Source organism: Canis lupus, chromosome 2 (assembly GCF_048164855.1).
Source record: "Canis lupus baileyi chromosome 2, mCanLup2.hap1, whole genome shotgun sequence".
In the NCBI taxonomy this organism is placed as follows: domain Eukaryota; kingdom Metazoa; phylum Chordata; class Mammalia; order Carnivora; family Canidae; genus Canis; species Canis lupus.
Window position 1 is genome coordinate 36745179 of NC_132839.1, and position 16104 is coordinate 36761282.

The window sequence follows — 16104 nt, forward strand, 5'->3', positions numbered from 1 at the left end:
CTGAGAGTTTGGAAATAAAATTCTCCATCCTAGGGGAAAGACCTAGTAAACATTTATGCCAGCACTAAGTTCTCTGCCTGGGGACCATGAGTGACAGAGATCCTCTAGTGTCAGCAGAGGTGAAATGACTTGTGAGTGGATGGACTTGGCTCCAGACAGGCTCACTTTGTGTAGTGTCAAATCATTAAACAAATGCTCATTCACTTCCTCAAGCCAAGCTGGAGAGGACAATATTGACATTTGGGGACGTCCTCAAAGCACTCAGCCTCCTCACTCAGCCAGTGTTTAGAGACAACACTAGCTCTGACAGCTGGGAATATGGCATTGCTCATTGCTTTATTATGCCCTTTAAAGCATAATTGCTCAGAAAATTTATGAGAATATATATATATACATATATACAGATATATACATATATATATACACGTAGACATACAAATAAATATAAATATATATACACAGCTTGTATACTTAATCTAAGGAGATTGGTGGTAATAGAACTCCATTATATTATAATGCTATTATCACGGAGTTTTGTTTGAATAATTTCTTTTTTTAATATGACAGCTCTGTTTTACATTTTTCTCAATACAGCGATGTTTGTAAAATAACCAAAGATGACAAAACTCCATATAGTACATGCTGATTGCTCAGAGTCACTTTGTTGACAGATATAGAAATAAGTTTTTCAAATTCAAACTGTAATCCTCCCAAACCTCTACTGAGGAAATGAATCACCATTACCTAATGTAGAACTGGCTGTTACTCTCCATCATAACAAATGGGATCCTTCTTCTGCAGACCTCCTGCAGGGTAGGCCTCAGGTTGGCCTCACTGCAGGCCACTCCCTTCCACCCCAAGTGCGTGGAGTCCTCTGAACCCTCACTGACAGAACTGGTAAGGGACAAAGCTAGGAAACTCCCCCAAGTCTTATGTAAGGAAAAACTGTGGGGGGAGGGGAGACTCCCTTCCCCCACAGCAATCTCAGCACAACTAGGAGAGGGGGAAGGCAGAGAGATAAATGGCAGCAAGGGCTAGGACAGCAGGCCTAGCTCAGGGTAGATTTTGAGAACCACTTCATGATTGCCACTCTGGGGAACTCACTCTAGAAGTACACCCCCACTCCCAGGCTCACATTCTGGCTGAGTTTACTGAAAGTTCAACCAAGACTTCATCCTCAGAGAAGAAACCAAGTAATTCTTCCTAAATGCTCTTCCTCCCCAATCTGGCATAAATGAATGGCATGGCTGACTGAAGGAAGGAAAGAGAAAAGAAAAAAGTAAATAAATTCCAGGTTTTGTGGACATCAAATTTGAAAAACTGAGCTCAATAATGATCCCAATGTTTCTTTCTTTAGCAAGGATTAAAATAGGAATAAGATAGCCTCCATCTTCAAAAACCTCTAATTAAAGGGTCACAAATCCTATTGTCCACTCTAATCAGTTAATTCAGCTACAGGCATTGAAGTCTTATTATTCAAGTTTCTTGGTGAGTGGATGCTTGGTGATGTGTATGTGTTTCCTGCCTCTCCTGCCTCCCCAGACCAATTGTGGAGGCCGAGAAAATTAGGGCCATTCAAGTTTAACATTGGCACAAGTACAGCCATTGTAGCTTTGGTAGCCATCTCAGGCCACTGTGACCAGGTCCCTGTGACCAGGTACTGAACTTTACCTTACCCCAGCTACAGGCAAAATCACAAAGCACGCCCTTATCAGAATAAGGAAGCAAGAGCTTGTGAGACCTCTTTACTGGAGATTCTCACACCCCTACCCTTACTGAAAAATCCCACCTTACCCCTAGACCAGCCCATAAAAACCCAGCTGTAACCCACCTCAGGGTCCAAGTCCCTGCTCCTCTGTGTCGGGTATACTTGGACCCCAGCTCGAGCTTGTTAATAAACCCTCATGTATTTGCATTGGTGTCGGCTCCTTGGTGGTTTTCTCGGATTCGCAATCTTGGGCACAACAAAATATGAAGTGTATTTCACTTGATTCGCTTCTTTGACCTTCCCACACTATTTCTCAAAGACTGGTCCTTGGAAATTTGTAATGCAGAAACAGAGAAATACGCAGAGAAATATGGAACCTGAGCTGCAGATGAGGAAGGGAGGACTAAGAAAGGCTAAATAAGGGACAGTAAGGAGAGAGCAGTCACATCTCAGAGAACCAGTGTGGGGAGGAGTCATGATAGAGAAGGGCTGATAATGAGAGCATGTAGAAAATGGAAAAATAAGAACTGAGGACAGAAGAACAGTAGGTGGCAAGATGGATTTCCCATAGATTGGTAGTTTTTTTTCATACTTTTCAATATATAGACTAGTATTTTTTTTGAAATTCATATTAGCTGACTGCCATTCTTGACTACGACTCTTTAAAGAGACAGAACCACATGAATCTTGACCTCATAAGATTTTCTTAGTTCTAGTCTAGCTATCTCATCTTATAGCTGAGGAAACTAGAGCCCAGAGAAGTAAAAATCACTGGCTTCAACAATTTTGACTGATTTCCTTTGCTCCTTAGTCGAGTGTGTACATTCTACCACCCCATACTAAAAATATGCTTGTTCCTAACATACTCACACACAGATACAGACTCTTTCCTCCCCCACAAGCCTGTCTCACTTTCTAGGTCTTATGAGAAGATAAAAACCTCACACTCTCTCTTTAGTAGAAAGAAGTTAAACTTCCAAAGAGAAAGTGCCTCATCACAGTAGAAGATGTTCCCCAAATAAATTAGGTTCTGGGCCTGGGAGCAAGCAACCATGCCTCACATCAATAGACTAAAGGCAGAATTTTACCTTTTTGAGGCAAGCTGTGAAGTCAAAAGAAGGAAAGGACAGATATTTGGATGTTTAAAACGTCCTTGTGACTAAGTAGGTCTCACATTCCATCCAGTAGATGGCAGTAGCAACATATTATTCTTAAATGAGCATATAAGAAGCCCAAAGTTCAAAAATAAAAAGAACCAGTAAAATGAGATGCAGAATCCTTCTGTTCTCATCGAAATCAAGTTACCCACCCATCCTTCTTGAGCAACATGGCATTAAAACAAACACAAGTATCTACCTACTATTAGATAAAATCAACTAACAACCTAACAATAACATGTTACTAAATTACAGATTATAACTCACAGTTGCTTTTGTGTTTTGTTTTTATTAGAAGGATTAAAGAACATTATTTCTCTTGTCTGTTGAATTTAACTAGACTTAAGTGAGAGGTTTATATAGTTTCTGTTTTCAAGCTTACTTGAAGGAAAAATAAAAGGAAACTTTTGGTTGCTAACTATTGTTTAAACACAACCTAATTTTTGGAATTTGTTACATCTGTGAGCATTACTACACTTCTAGTTTCACACTGAGAAAGCATTTATATTGGAAAGCAGTAGCTCTTTCTCTCCATTTGGGATTTTTTTTAAATTTGTTTTTTATTGGTGATCAATTTACCAACATACAGAATAACCCCCAGTGCCCGTCACCCATTCACTCCCACCACCCGCCCTCCTCCCCCTTCAACCACCTCTAGTTTGTTTCCCAGAGTCAGCAGTCTTTACGTTCTGTCTCCATTTCTGATATTTCCCACACATTTCTTCTCCCTTCCCTTATATTCCCTTTCACTATTATTTATATTCCCCAAATGAATGAGAACATATAATGTTTGTCCTACTCTGACTGACTTACTTCACTCAGCATAATACCCTCCATCCACGTTGAAGCAAATGGTGGGTATTTGTAATTTCTAATGGCTGAGTAATATTCCATTGTATACATAAACCACATCGTCTTTATGACATCTCAGATGTTGGCTAGTTTCCAAGATCTATAAAGAACTCATTAAACTCAACACCAAAGAAACAAACAATCCAATATTGAAATGGGCAAAAGACATGAACAGAAATCTCACAGACGAAGACATAGACATGGCCAACATGCACATGAGAAAATGCTCTGCATCACTTGTCATCAGGGAAATACAAATCAAAACCACAATGAGATACCACCTCACACCAGTGAGAATGGGGAAAATTAACAAGGCAGGAAACCACAAATGTTGGAGAGGATGCGGAGAAAAGGGAACCCTCTTACACTGTTGGTGGGAATGTGAACTGGTGCAGCCACTGTGGAAAACTGTGTGGAGGTTCCTCAAAGAGTTAAAAATAGACCTGCCCTACGACCCAGCAATTGCACTGTTGGGGATTTACCCAAAGATACAGATGCAATGAAACGCCGGGACACCTGCACCCTGATTTTTTTTATAATAAATTTATTTTTTATTAGTGTTCAATTTGACAACTTACAGAATAACACCCAGTGCTCATCCCATCAAGTGCCACCCTCAGTGCAAGTCACCCATTCACCCCCACCCCTAGTTCATTTCCCAGAGTTAGGAGTCTTTATGTTCTGTCTCCCTTTCTGATATTTCCCACACACTTCTTCTCCCTTCCCTTACTTTCACTATTATTTATATTCCCCAAATGAAAGAGAACATACACTGTTTGTCCTTCTCCAATTGACTTACTTCACTCAGCATAATACCCTCCAGTTCCATCCATGTTGAAGCAAATGGTGGGTATTTGCCATTTCTAATGGCTGAGTAATACTCCATTGTATACATAAACTACATCTTCTTTATCCATTCATCTTTCGATGGACACCAAGGCTCCTTCCACAGTTTGGCTATTGTGGACATTGCTGCTAGAAACATTGGAGTGCAAGTGTCCTGGCGTTTCATTGCATGTATCTTGCAAGAAGTTACTGTGGCTGAGTTCAAAAAGGGTGTTGCCTGTGTTCTCCTCTAGGATTTTGATGGAATCTTGTCTCACATTTAGATCTTTCGTCCATTTTGAGTTTATCTTTGTGTATGGTGCAAGACAGTGGTCTAGTTTCATTCTTCTGCATGTGCATGTCCAATTTTCCCAGCACCATTTATTGAAGAGACTGTCTTTCTTCCAATGGATAGTATTTCCTTCTTTACTGAATATTAGTTGACCATAAAGTTGAGGGTCCACTTCTGGGTTCTCTATTCTGTTCCACTGATCTATGTGTCTGTTTTTGTGCCAGTACCACACTGTCTTGATGAACACAGCTTTGTAGTACAACCTGAAATCTGGCATTGTGATGCCCCCAGATATGGTTTTCTTTTTTAAAATTCCCCTGGCAAAAAAAATAAAAATAAAAAAAATAAAATTCCCCTGGCTATTGGGGGTCTTTTCTGATTCCACACAAATCTTAAAATAATTTGTTCTAACTCTCTGAAGAAGGTCCATGGTATTTTGATAGGGATTGCATTAAATGTGTAAATTGCCCTGGGTAACATTGACATTTTCACAATATTAATTCTTCCAATCCATGAGCATGGAATATTTTTCCATCTCTTTGTGTCTTCCTCAATTTCTTTCAGAAGTGTTCTATAGTTTTTAGGGTATAGATCCTTTACCTCTGGTTAGGTTTATTCCTCGGTATCTTATGCTTTTGGGTGCAATTGTAAATGGGATTGACTCCTTAATTTCTCTTTCTTCAGTCTCATTGTTAGTGTATAGAAATGCCACTGGTTTCTGGGCATTGATTTTGTATCCTGCCACGCTACCAAATTGCTGTATGAGTTCTAGCAATCTTGGGGTGGAGGCTTTTGGGTTTTCTATGTAGAGTATCATGTCATCGGCGAAAAGGGAGAGTTTGACTCTTCTTTGCCAATTTGAATGCCTTTAATTTCTTTTTGTTGTCTGATTGCTGAGGCTAGGACTTCCAGTACTATGTTGAACAGCAGTGGTGAGAGTGGACATCCCTGTCTTGTTCCTGATCTTAGGGGAAAGGCTCCCAGTGCTTCCCCATTGAGAATGATATTTGCTGTGGGCTTTTCATAGATGGCTTTTAAGATGTTGAGGAATGTTCCCTCTATCCCTACACTCTGAAGAGTTTTGATCAGGAATGGATGCTGTATTTTGTCAAATGCTTTCTCTGCATCTAATGAGAGGATCATATTGGTTCTTGGTTTTTTTCTTGCTGATATGATGAATCACACTGATTGTTTTACGAGTGTTGAACCAGCCTTGTGTCCCGGGGATAAATCCTACTTGGTCGTGGTGAATAATTTCCTTTATGTACTATTGGATCCTATTGGCTAGTATCTTGTTGAGAATTTTTGCATCCATGTTCATCAGGGATATTGGTCTGTAATTCTCCTTTTTGGTGGGGTCTTTGTCTGGTTTTGGAATTAAGGTGATACTGGCCTCATAGAACCAATTTGGAAGTACTCCATCTCTTTCTATCTTTCCAAACAGCTTCAGTAGAATAGGTATGGTTTCTTCTTTAAACGTTTGATAGATTTCCCCAGGGAAGCCTTTTGGCCCTGGACTTTTGTGTCTTGGGAGGTTTTTGATGACTGCTTCAATTTCCTCCCTGGTTATTGGCCTGCCAGTTCAGGTTTTCTATTTCTTCCAGTTCCAGGTTTGGTAGTTTGTGGCTCTCCAGGAATGCATCCATTTCTTCTAGATTGCCTAATTTATTGGCGTATAGCTCTTCATAATATGTTTTTAAAATCGTTTGTATTTCCTTGGTGTTGGTAGTGATCTCTCCTTTCTCATTCATGATTTTATTAATTTGAGTCTTCTCTCTCTTCTTTTTAATAAGGCTGGCTAATGGTTTATCTATCTTATTAATTCTTTCAAAGAACCAACTTCTGGTTTTGTTGAACTGTTCCACAGTTCTTCTGGTCTCTGTTTCGTTGAGTTCTGCTCGAATCTTTATTAACTCTCTTCTTCTGCTGGGTGTAGGATCTATTTGCTGTTTTTTCTCCAACTCCTTGAGGTGAAAGGTCATCTTTTGTATTTGAGTTCTTTCCAGTTTTTGAATGGATCCTTGTATTGCGATGTATTCCCCCCTCAGGACTGCTTTTGCTGCATCCCAAAGATTTTGAACAGCTGTATCTTCATTCTCATTAGTGTCCATGAATCTTTTTAATTCTTCCTTAATTTCCTGGTTGACCTTTTCATCTTTTAGCAGGATGGTCCTTAACCTCCACGTGTTTGAAGTCCTTCCAAACTTCTTGTTGTGATTTAGTTCTAATTTCAAGGCATTATGGTCTGAGAATATGCAGGGGACGATCCCAATCTTTTGGTATCGGTTCAGACCCGATTTGTGACCCAGTATGTGGTCTATTTTTTTTAATTTATTTATTTATGATAGTCAGAGAGAGAGAGAGAGAGAGAGAGAGAGGCAGAGACACAGGCAGAGGGAGAAACAGGCTCCATGCACCGGGAGCCCGATGTGGGATTCCATCCCAGGTCTCCAGGGTCGCGCCCTGGGCCAAAGGCAGGCGCTAAACCACTGCGCCACCCAGGGATCCCCAGTATGTGGTCTATTTTGGAGAAAATTCTATGTGCACTTGAGAAGAATGTGTATACAGTTCAGTTTAGATGTAAAGTTCTGTAGATATCTGTGAAATCCATCTGGTCCAGTGTATCATTTAAAGCTCTCATTTCTTTGGAGATGTGTTTAGAAGACCTATCGAGTACAAAGTGCTTGATTGAAGTCACCAAGTATAAGTGTATTATTATCTAACTATTTCTTCACTTTGGTTATTAATTGATATATTTGGCAGCTCCCACATTAGGGGCATTTTATTGAGGATTGTTAAGTCCTCTTGCTAGATAGATCCTTTAAGTATGATATAGTGTCCCTCTTCATCTCTCACTACAGCCTTCGGGGTAAATTTTAGTTTATCTGATATAAGGATGGCTACCCCTGCTTTCTTTTGAGGACCATTTGAATAGTAAATGGTTCTCCAACCTTTTATTTTCAGGCTGTAGGTGTCCTTCTGTCTAAAATGAGTCTCTTGTAGACAGCAAATAGATGGGTCCTGCTTTTTTATCCAGTCTGAAACCCTGAGCCTTTTGATGGGGTCATTAAGCCCGTTCACGTTCAGAGTTACTATTGAAAGATATGAGTTTAGTGTCATCATGATATCTATTCAGTCCTTGTTTTTGTGGAATGTTCCATTGAACTTCTTCTTATAGGGGAATTGTAAGAGTCCCCCTTAAAATTTCTTGCAGAACTGGTTTGTAAGTCACATATTCTCTCAGTTCCTGCCTGTCTTGGAAGCTCTTTAACTATCCTTCCATTTTGAATCAGAGCTTTGCTGGATAAAGTATTCTTGGTTGCATGTTCTTCTCATTTAGGACCCTAAATATATCCTGCCAGCCCTTTCTGGCCTGCCAGGTCTCTGTGGAGAGGTCTGGTGTTACCCTAATATTCCTCCCCAAAGAAGTCAGGGATTTCTTGTCTCTTGCTGCTTTAAGGATCTTCTCTTGATCTTTGGAATTTGAAGTTTAACTATTAGATGTCGAGGTGTTGAACGGTTTTTATTGATTTTATTGGAGATCTCTCTATTTCCTGGATCTGAATGCCTGTTTTCCTTCCCAGATTAGGAAAGTTTTCAGCGATGATATGTTCAAATACATATTCTGGACCTCTGTCCCTTTCAGCACCCTTAAGAACCCCAATTAAAGGTAGGTTTTTTTTCTTCAGGCTGTAGTTTATTTCCAGTAATCTATCCTCATGGTCTTTTAATTGTCTGTCTCTTTTTTCCTCAGTTTCCCTCTTTGCCATCAACTTGTCTTCTATGTCACTCACTCGTTCTTCCACCTCGTTAACCCTCCTCATTAGGACTTCTAGTTTGGATTGCATCTCATTCAATTGATTTTTAATTTCTGCCTGATTAGATCTAAATTCTGCAGTCATGAAGTCTTTTGAGTCCTTTATGCTTTTTTCTAGAGCCACCAGTAGCTTCGTAATAGTGCTTCTGAATTGGTTTTCTGACATTGAATTGTAATCCAGATTTTGTAACTCTGTGGGAGAGAGGACTGTTTTTTATTCTTTTTTTGAGGGGAGGTTTTCCTCTAGTAATTTTGCTCAGTGCAGAGTGGCCAAAAACTAGTTGTATTGGGAAAAGGAGAAAAAGAGAGGAGAGAAAGAAGGAAAGAAAAGAGAAAAAGAAAAAAGGAAGAAAAAAAAGAAAAAAGAAGAAAAAGAAAAAGAAAAAGAAAAAGAAAGGGAAAAGAAGGGTGGGTAAAGCAAACAGAAATCAAAAAGCAAAAAAAAACAAAACAAAACAAAAGAAAAAAACCACACAGGGGAGTATCTTCTGATTGTGTATACTTTAAGTCCCTTGACTTCCCCTGGAAATTGTCCCTCTAGCTGGTCTTCTGGGGGTGGGGCCTGTTGTGCTGATTTTCAGGTGTTAGCACTGGGGGAGCTGCTCTGCCCCCTCCCTGGTGCAAGGCTCAGTGGGGGTTGTTTACCCCGTGAGGCCCCAGGAGGAACAACCCCAGTGGCGGTGGCCAGCTCTGGAGCCCTGGAGTCAGCTCCTGCAGTAACTACAGAGCTCTCCGTCTGCAGGGGCCTGGAGGCTCCGGGGCGGTCCGCTGATCTGCTCAGCTGGGGCAGGAGCATCCTTGCTGTCCTGGGCCCTCCTGGCCTCTGTCTGTCCCGGGGGGAGGCCAGATCCTGGGCTGTGTCCCCGCACCCTGTGCTCCCCAGCCTGCGCTGTTGGATTCGCGCTCCTGGCCGGGCAGCCCCCTGCGCGGAGCCGCCGCCCGAGCCCCTCTGAGCTGCTCCCGGGTCCAGCCCTGTGCTGCTGTAGCCCTTTAGGGAGCTGGACCCACTCTCCCCGGGGCGCAGGTGTCTGTTAGTGTCCCAGGGAGCCTGAGGGCATCCCCGCCCTCCTGGGGTTCTGCTCTAACTCCCTGCGAGCCCCTTTCTGCCCGGGAAGATTGGTGAAGCTCCTCCTTCTCCAGGACGGAGCTTTCCTGTCCTGGGGACACTCGCCCCAGCCTCAGCCCGGCTCCTCGCGGGGCCCCTCCCCCTTGGGTGCCTTTTGTTTCTTCATTTCTTTCTTCCCCATCTTCCTACCTTGATAGAAGTGCAAACTCTTCTCACTTAGCATTCCAGCTGTTCTCTCTTTAAATTTCAGGGCAAATTCGTAGATTTTCAGGATGATTTGAAGGTTATCTATGTAATTTGGTGGGGACAGGTGATTTGGAGACCCTACTCCTTCACCATCTTGCCCCTCCCTCTTGATTTGGTGTTTTTTGTTTGTGTCTTGTGTTTTATTTTTGTTGTTGCTGCTGTTGTTTTTAGTTCTATGTGATTTGTAAACTTGGAATTACCCTGATGTTTCTGGTGCTCTTCTAGGGGAGGGGCCTGTTGCACTGATTCTCAGGTGTCTTTGCATGGGCAGCATTGCACCACCCCTTTCCAGGGGCCTGGTCTCAGTGTAAGCTGTTTCAGGTTGGTCCATGTGGCTTTTGTTCCCTGAAGGCTTTTCCTGCCACTTTAGAGAATGAGAATAATAATAATAATAATAATAATAATAATAATAAAAAATATGGTAACACCCCAATCTCCAGCCCTGGGGCTGATAGGTCCTGGCCTCAATTCTTCAGTGCACCCTCAGAGAAAAGCAGTCAATCACTTTTTTTTGTGCTCCAAACTGCAGACTCCTTCAGTGTGCACCTATGTTTCTCCTGAGGGGTGGGAGAAGAGGATGGTCTCCCTGAAGTTCTTCTGCTTGCTGGGCCCCTACCTAGAGAGGTATCACCTGATCTTGCTGCATTTTGTGGTTTATGGCAACACCTAGCTGACAGCCCACTCCCAGGCTCACTGATGGTAGCTTGCTTCCTCAGTCCAATACTTGGGAACTGTTTCACACTCAGGCATCACTATTCTTTCTGTCACCCCAGGGATCCTGGGACCACACTGTCCCACCGAGGATTCTGGCTCACTTCATCACCTTTCAGGCAGGGATGTCCCTCACCAGAGCAGACTTCTAGAAGTTCTGATTTTGTGCTGTGCTGCTATCTCACTTTTCAGTAGCTGGCTTAAATAGGCTCCCAACCCCCATTGTTTATCTTCCAATATAGCCCCTCTGATTCACTTCTCCATACCTCCTACCTTGTAAAAAGTGGTCCTTTTTCTATTTGTAGAGTTGCAGCAATTCTTAGATCTCAGGTTGAATTCATAGGTGTTTAGAATGATTTGATAGATTTCTAGCTTAACTCAAGGGACCAGATGAAATGAGGATCCTATTTTTCTGCCATCTTCCTTCCTTCTCTAGAAAGCCAGTGTTTGTTATTTTTGGTCTCTATGCTCAAAAGATCCCCTTTAATATTTCTTGCAGGGAGGTTTAGTGTTCACAAATTCCTTTAGTTTTTGTTTGTCTTAGAAACTCTTTATCTCTCCTTCTATTCTGAATGACTCCTGCTAGATAAAGTGTTCTTGGCTGCATATTTTTCCCATTTAGCATGTTGAATATATTCAACACATGAATATATCATGGCTGTCCTTTCTGGCCTGCCAGGTTGTTGTGAATAGGTCTGATGCCAGTTTTATGTGTCTATATTTACAGGTTAAGTATGTCTTGTCCCAAGCTGCTTCCAGGATTTTCTCTTTATCTTTGTAATTTGCAAGTTTCACTATAATATGTTGTGGTGTTGTCCTATTTTTGTTGATCTTGATGGATATTGTCTGTGCCTCTTGGGCTTGAATGCCTTTTTCCCAAATTAGGGAAGTTCTCAGCTATATTTTGTTCAAATGATCCTTTTCCCTCCTTTCCCACTCTTCTTCTTCTTGGACTCCTATAATAGGGATATTATTTCACTTTATGGAATTGCTGAGTTCCCCGTGTCTACCTTCATGATCTAATAGGTTTTTCCCCTCTTCTTTTCAGCTTCCTTGTATTCCATAACTTTATCTTTTATATCACTGAATCACTCTGATGCTTTGTTCACCCTTGTTTTTTATGGCCTCTACTTGGGCCTGCATCTTAGTTATAGCACTTTTAATTTTGACCTGAGTAGATTTTAGCTCTTGTATCTCTACAATAAGGGATGCTCTAATGTCTTCTATGCTTTTTTCAACCCCAGCTAGCATCCCTCTAATCATTGCTTTAAATTCTACTTGAGATATCTCATTTATATCTGTATTGATTAAATCCCTATGAGTATTACCTCTGTTCTTTCTTTTGGGGTTAATTTCTCCATCCTGTCATTTTGTCCAGGAAAGAAAAGAAGAAAGAAAAAGAAAAAACAAAACAAAACAAAACCACTATAAAAGCAACCGCAGAAACGAACTAACAAAAACTAGATCCTGGGTATGCTTGGTCTGCTTGTTAAAACAAATTAGATCCCAAAATAAGAAAGCTAGGGAAAAAATATACGTATATGTATTTGTTTTTAGTTTTCTTTATTTAAATGTATATGTATTTTAAATATTTTATATATAAAATACAATAAAAAGAAACAAAAAATATATGAAGTATATATAAAAATAAAAATGAATAAAGAAAAAGAATTAAAAAAATAAGAAAATCACTGAAAAGATAATAAAAAAACTAAAGAATAAAAGTACAAAGGATCCTAGATACTATTTTCTGCTAGAGCTGAAACTTTGCAACCCTCTATGATCAGTAAACTTGGTGTGAACAATTTATTTGTGCTGGTCTTCTGGGGGAGGGCCTTGTTGCATTCATTCTCAGGTGGACTTACCCTAGTGGAAAGCACCTCCAGGATGCAAGGAGGCAAAACTTGGTCACAGAGGCTCCAGACTCCAGCAGGTGGTGCTGTTTTGCTACCTGAAGACTTTCAGCACTGATGGGCAGGTTGAATATGGTGATGCCCACTATCTAGCCCCAGAGCTGAGAATCTGTATCCCTTACTCTTTAGTGAGCCCTCACAGAACAGCAATTAATCAATCACTCTTGTCTCTCCAGTTTCTGTCAGAACTCTATTCACCCTGCCTGTATCTATGCTTTTTTTTTTTTTTTTTTAATCTCAGGCACAAAACTGAGTTTTGAAACTCTAAATTTTAGGGACTCCTGTGGTGGAGACCCCCACTCTTCCTGGGAAAAGTTTCACCACACTTCTATCACTGGACTGGCCCCAGGAAAGTAGTCTGCAGTTTGCAGAACTCATTGTTCTCAGCTGGCTTCCAACTCTCCCGTGTTGGGAACTACATGGCACTTAGGCATCACCCAGTCTTCTTGCAACTTAGGGGATCCTCAGATTACAATGTCACACCTTGGATTGTGTCCTGCTTTTCTACCTGAGCACCTTTAAGCCTGGCATGTCCACCACTGTAGCAGACTTCTAAAAGTTCCAATTTTGTGCTCTGCTGCTTATAATACTTTGTGGTAGCTCCTTAAGCAGGCTCCCTCCCCACCACCATATCCTCAGCTATATTACACTGGATTCAGGTCTCTGCACCTCCTACCTTCCAAATATTTTTCTACTTCTAGACTTGCAATATTTGTTTTCTTAGATGTCCAATTGATTTATTGGGTTTTCAGAATGATTTAATAACTACAGCTGTATTAGAGGGATAAGGTAGACTTTAGGGTTCCCCTACACCTCTGCCATCTTAACTCCTCTCCAAGAGTTCTTTTAAAGTTGATTTTCAGTTTCTGCCAGTGTATACAATACTTGTATGGAAAGGTAGATTTAAGAAGCTCCTCACTCTACTATTCCACTTGTAAATTTTTAGTTACAGTTAATCCATGAGTGAATGGACCACAAAAGAATGCATTATACTTAACAAACATTTGTTGAACAGCTAATATTTCCTAGGCATTGGGCTAGGACGTAGACATCTAAATATGGGAAAGAAATAGCACTTACTCAAAAAACTCACTACTCACAAAAGAACCTAACACATGGATAGGAATAAGTGAATTGAAAAATAAATTAAGGATTTTCCTTAAGGATTAAAGGAAGAAGTCTGACCAGGGAATGAAGCAAAGGGGCTAACACATCCACTTCCATCTACATTTTTTTCAACCCAGAGAAAAACTTTAGGGAAATTGTGAGACTACTTACATGTTAACATTTGCTCAAATTTTTGTATTTTTTGCTTTATTTATACCTAAAGGATAATAAAATTTAAATAAAGAAACCTATAATATGTGTCATTAGAACAGCAGAAAAAGAAAATTATTCCATTGCTAGATATAGGGTAAACAGAAACCTCAGAAATAAATAGTAGGTGGTAGCAGATGTAGAATAAAGATAGAAAGAGGGAAAAATAATGAGCTGGATGTCCCAAGTGTTGTCAGTAGAAAATGGTACTTAGAGATAGCACCAGAGTTTGACCTGGGAGCTTAAGAGGGAAAAGGTTCTTGTTGTTCCTTAATTCAGAGATGCATGTGTCATTTTAAATTCATTTTAAAGTGATTTCACTTTCACACATTCAATATTGTAAAAAGGTACAAATTTCCTTCTAACAATTTGACTAAAATGTTTCTTCATCCTCATGAAAAGACCAAGATATCTTTTCCTCAGTACAAATTACATTAGGAACAATGGAAAATGTGTCAAAGCCATCTTAATCTCTTTTTTTTTTTTTTTTTATGATAGGCACACAGTGAGAGAGAGAGAGAGGCAGAGACACAGGCAGAGGGAGAAGCAGGCTCCATGCACTGGAAGCCTGACGTGGGATTCGATCCTGGGTCTCCAGGATCGCGCCCTGGGCCAAAGGCAGGCGCCAAACCGCTGCGCCACCCAGGGATCCCAAAGCCATCTTAATCTAATGAACATCATCTGGCAATAATATAAGTTCTGTGAGTTTCTTAAGAGCTCCCAAAGGAAAACTAATTTCTTTCCTCTGGTGTGGTATCCAGTTTCCCTGACTATAGTCTTGTTCATACCTGGAGACTGTACTTGGGGTCTGGTACAAATCTGAACTCATTCTATTACTGATCTGTGGAAGTCTCAATACAAGGCTATATGATAGAGATAGAAATTTGTAGAAAACTGTCAAAGAAATACAAAGGTTACAGATAGCAAAAATTGAGGAATAAGCATAAAGCCTTCAAGTTAATAATCCTTAATGCTGGAATCTGTTTTGGGATAATGTCTTAGTCCATTCAGGCTGCTATAACAAAATACTGGAGACTGGTGCCTTATAAACACCAAACATTTCTCACAGTTTTGGAGGCTGGAAGACCAAGACCAGGGACTAACATAGTCAGCGTCTGGTGAGAGCCCTCTCTGGAGTTGCAAATGCTAACTTCTTGCTATGTTCTCACATGGTAGAAAGGAAGGAGTTGTTTTGGACTTTTTTTTTTTTTATGATAGTCACAGAGAGAAAGAGAGAGGCAGAGACACAGGCAGAGGGAGAAGCAGGCTCCATGCACCGGGAGCCCGACGTGGGACTCGATTCCGGGTCTCCAGGATCGTGCCTTGGGCCAAAGGCGGGCGCTAAACCGCTGCGCCACCCAGGGATCCCTGGACTTCTTTTTTCAAGGGCATTAATCTTATAATTAATATGCAGAGTCCTTATGACCTAATCATCTCCCAAAGACCCTCAATCTTAATATCATTTCATTGGGCTCAATAAATGAATTTTGGGGGACATATTCAGATCACAGCTGGCAAAGGCAGAAATAAAGCTTTGTCTGAAAATAACCTCATTCAGCTGTTCTCCTACTGGAAAGACCACTGCATTGCAAATATCTTTATAGATTACATAGGTAGTCTAATATAGACATATGTTACCAAACCAAACTTATGGATTTTCATTTCCATAGAGTAAAATCTTATTTGTTAGGTTTAACTAAGGGACAGTAAGCTGAATTTAAAAAGTGCCTAATTTATGTAATTGTTAAGATACATAGTTTTGTACATTTCTAGGATCCTCCAGGGTTATCAAGATTTGCCTTTTCACTCAATTTTTCCTTTAAGCAAAATTCACTGCAGAGTAGGCTAAGTGATGCCATGGTGACAAGCAACACCCCAAATCTTCACGATTCACACAAAGGTTCCTGCTCATTTATATCACTCACATCAATGTGCTTTCCCAGATCTGCGGGGGCTCTGCTCTGAGCTGTCGTCATTCCCACTCTAGGATGTGGGCTGATGGAACAACCGCCATCTGAAACATCATCAGTGACTGTGACAGAAGGAAAAGAAGCAAAGATTCTCCTGGCTCTCAATGCTTTCACCTGTAGGTGACATTCATCATTCCAGCTTGTGTTTTTTGTTAGCCAGGTGAGTCACATGGATAAGCTGAATTTCAAAGAGGCCCTGGGTGTTGGAGAACAATAGCATAGCCAGCCCA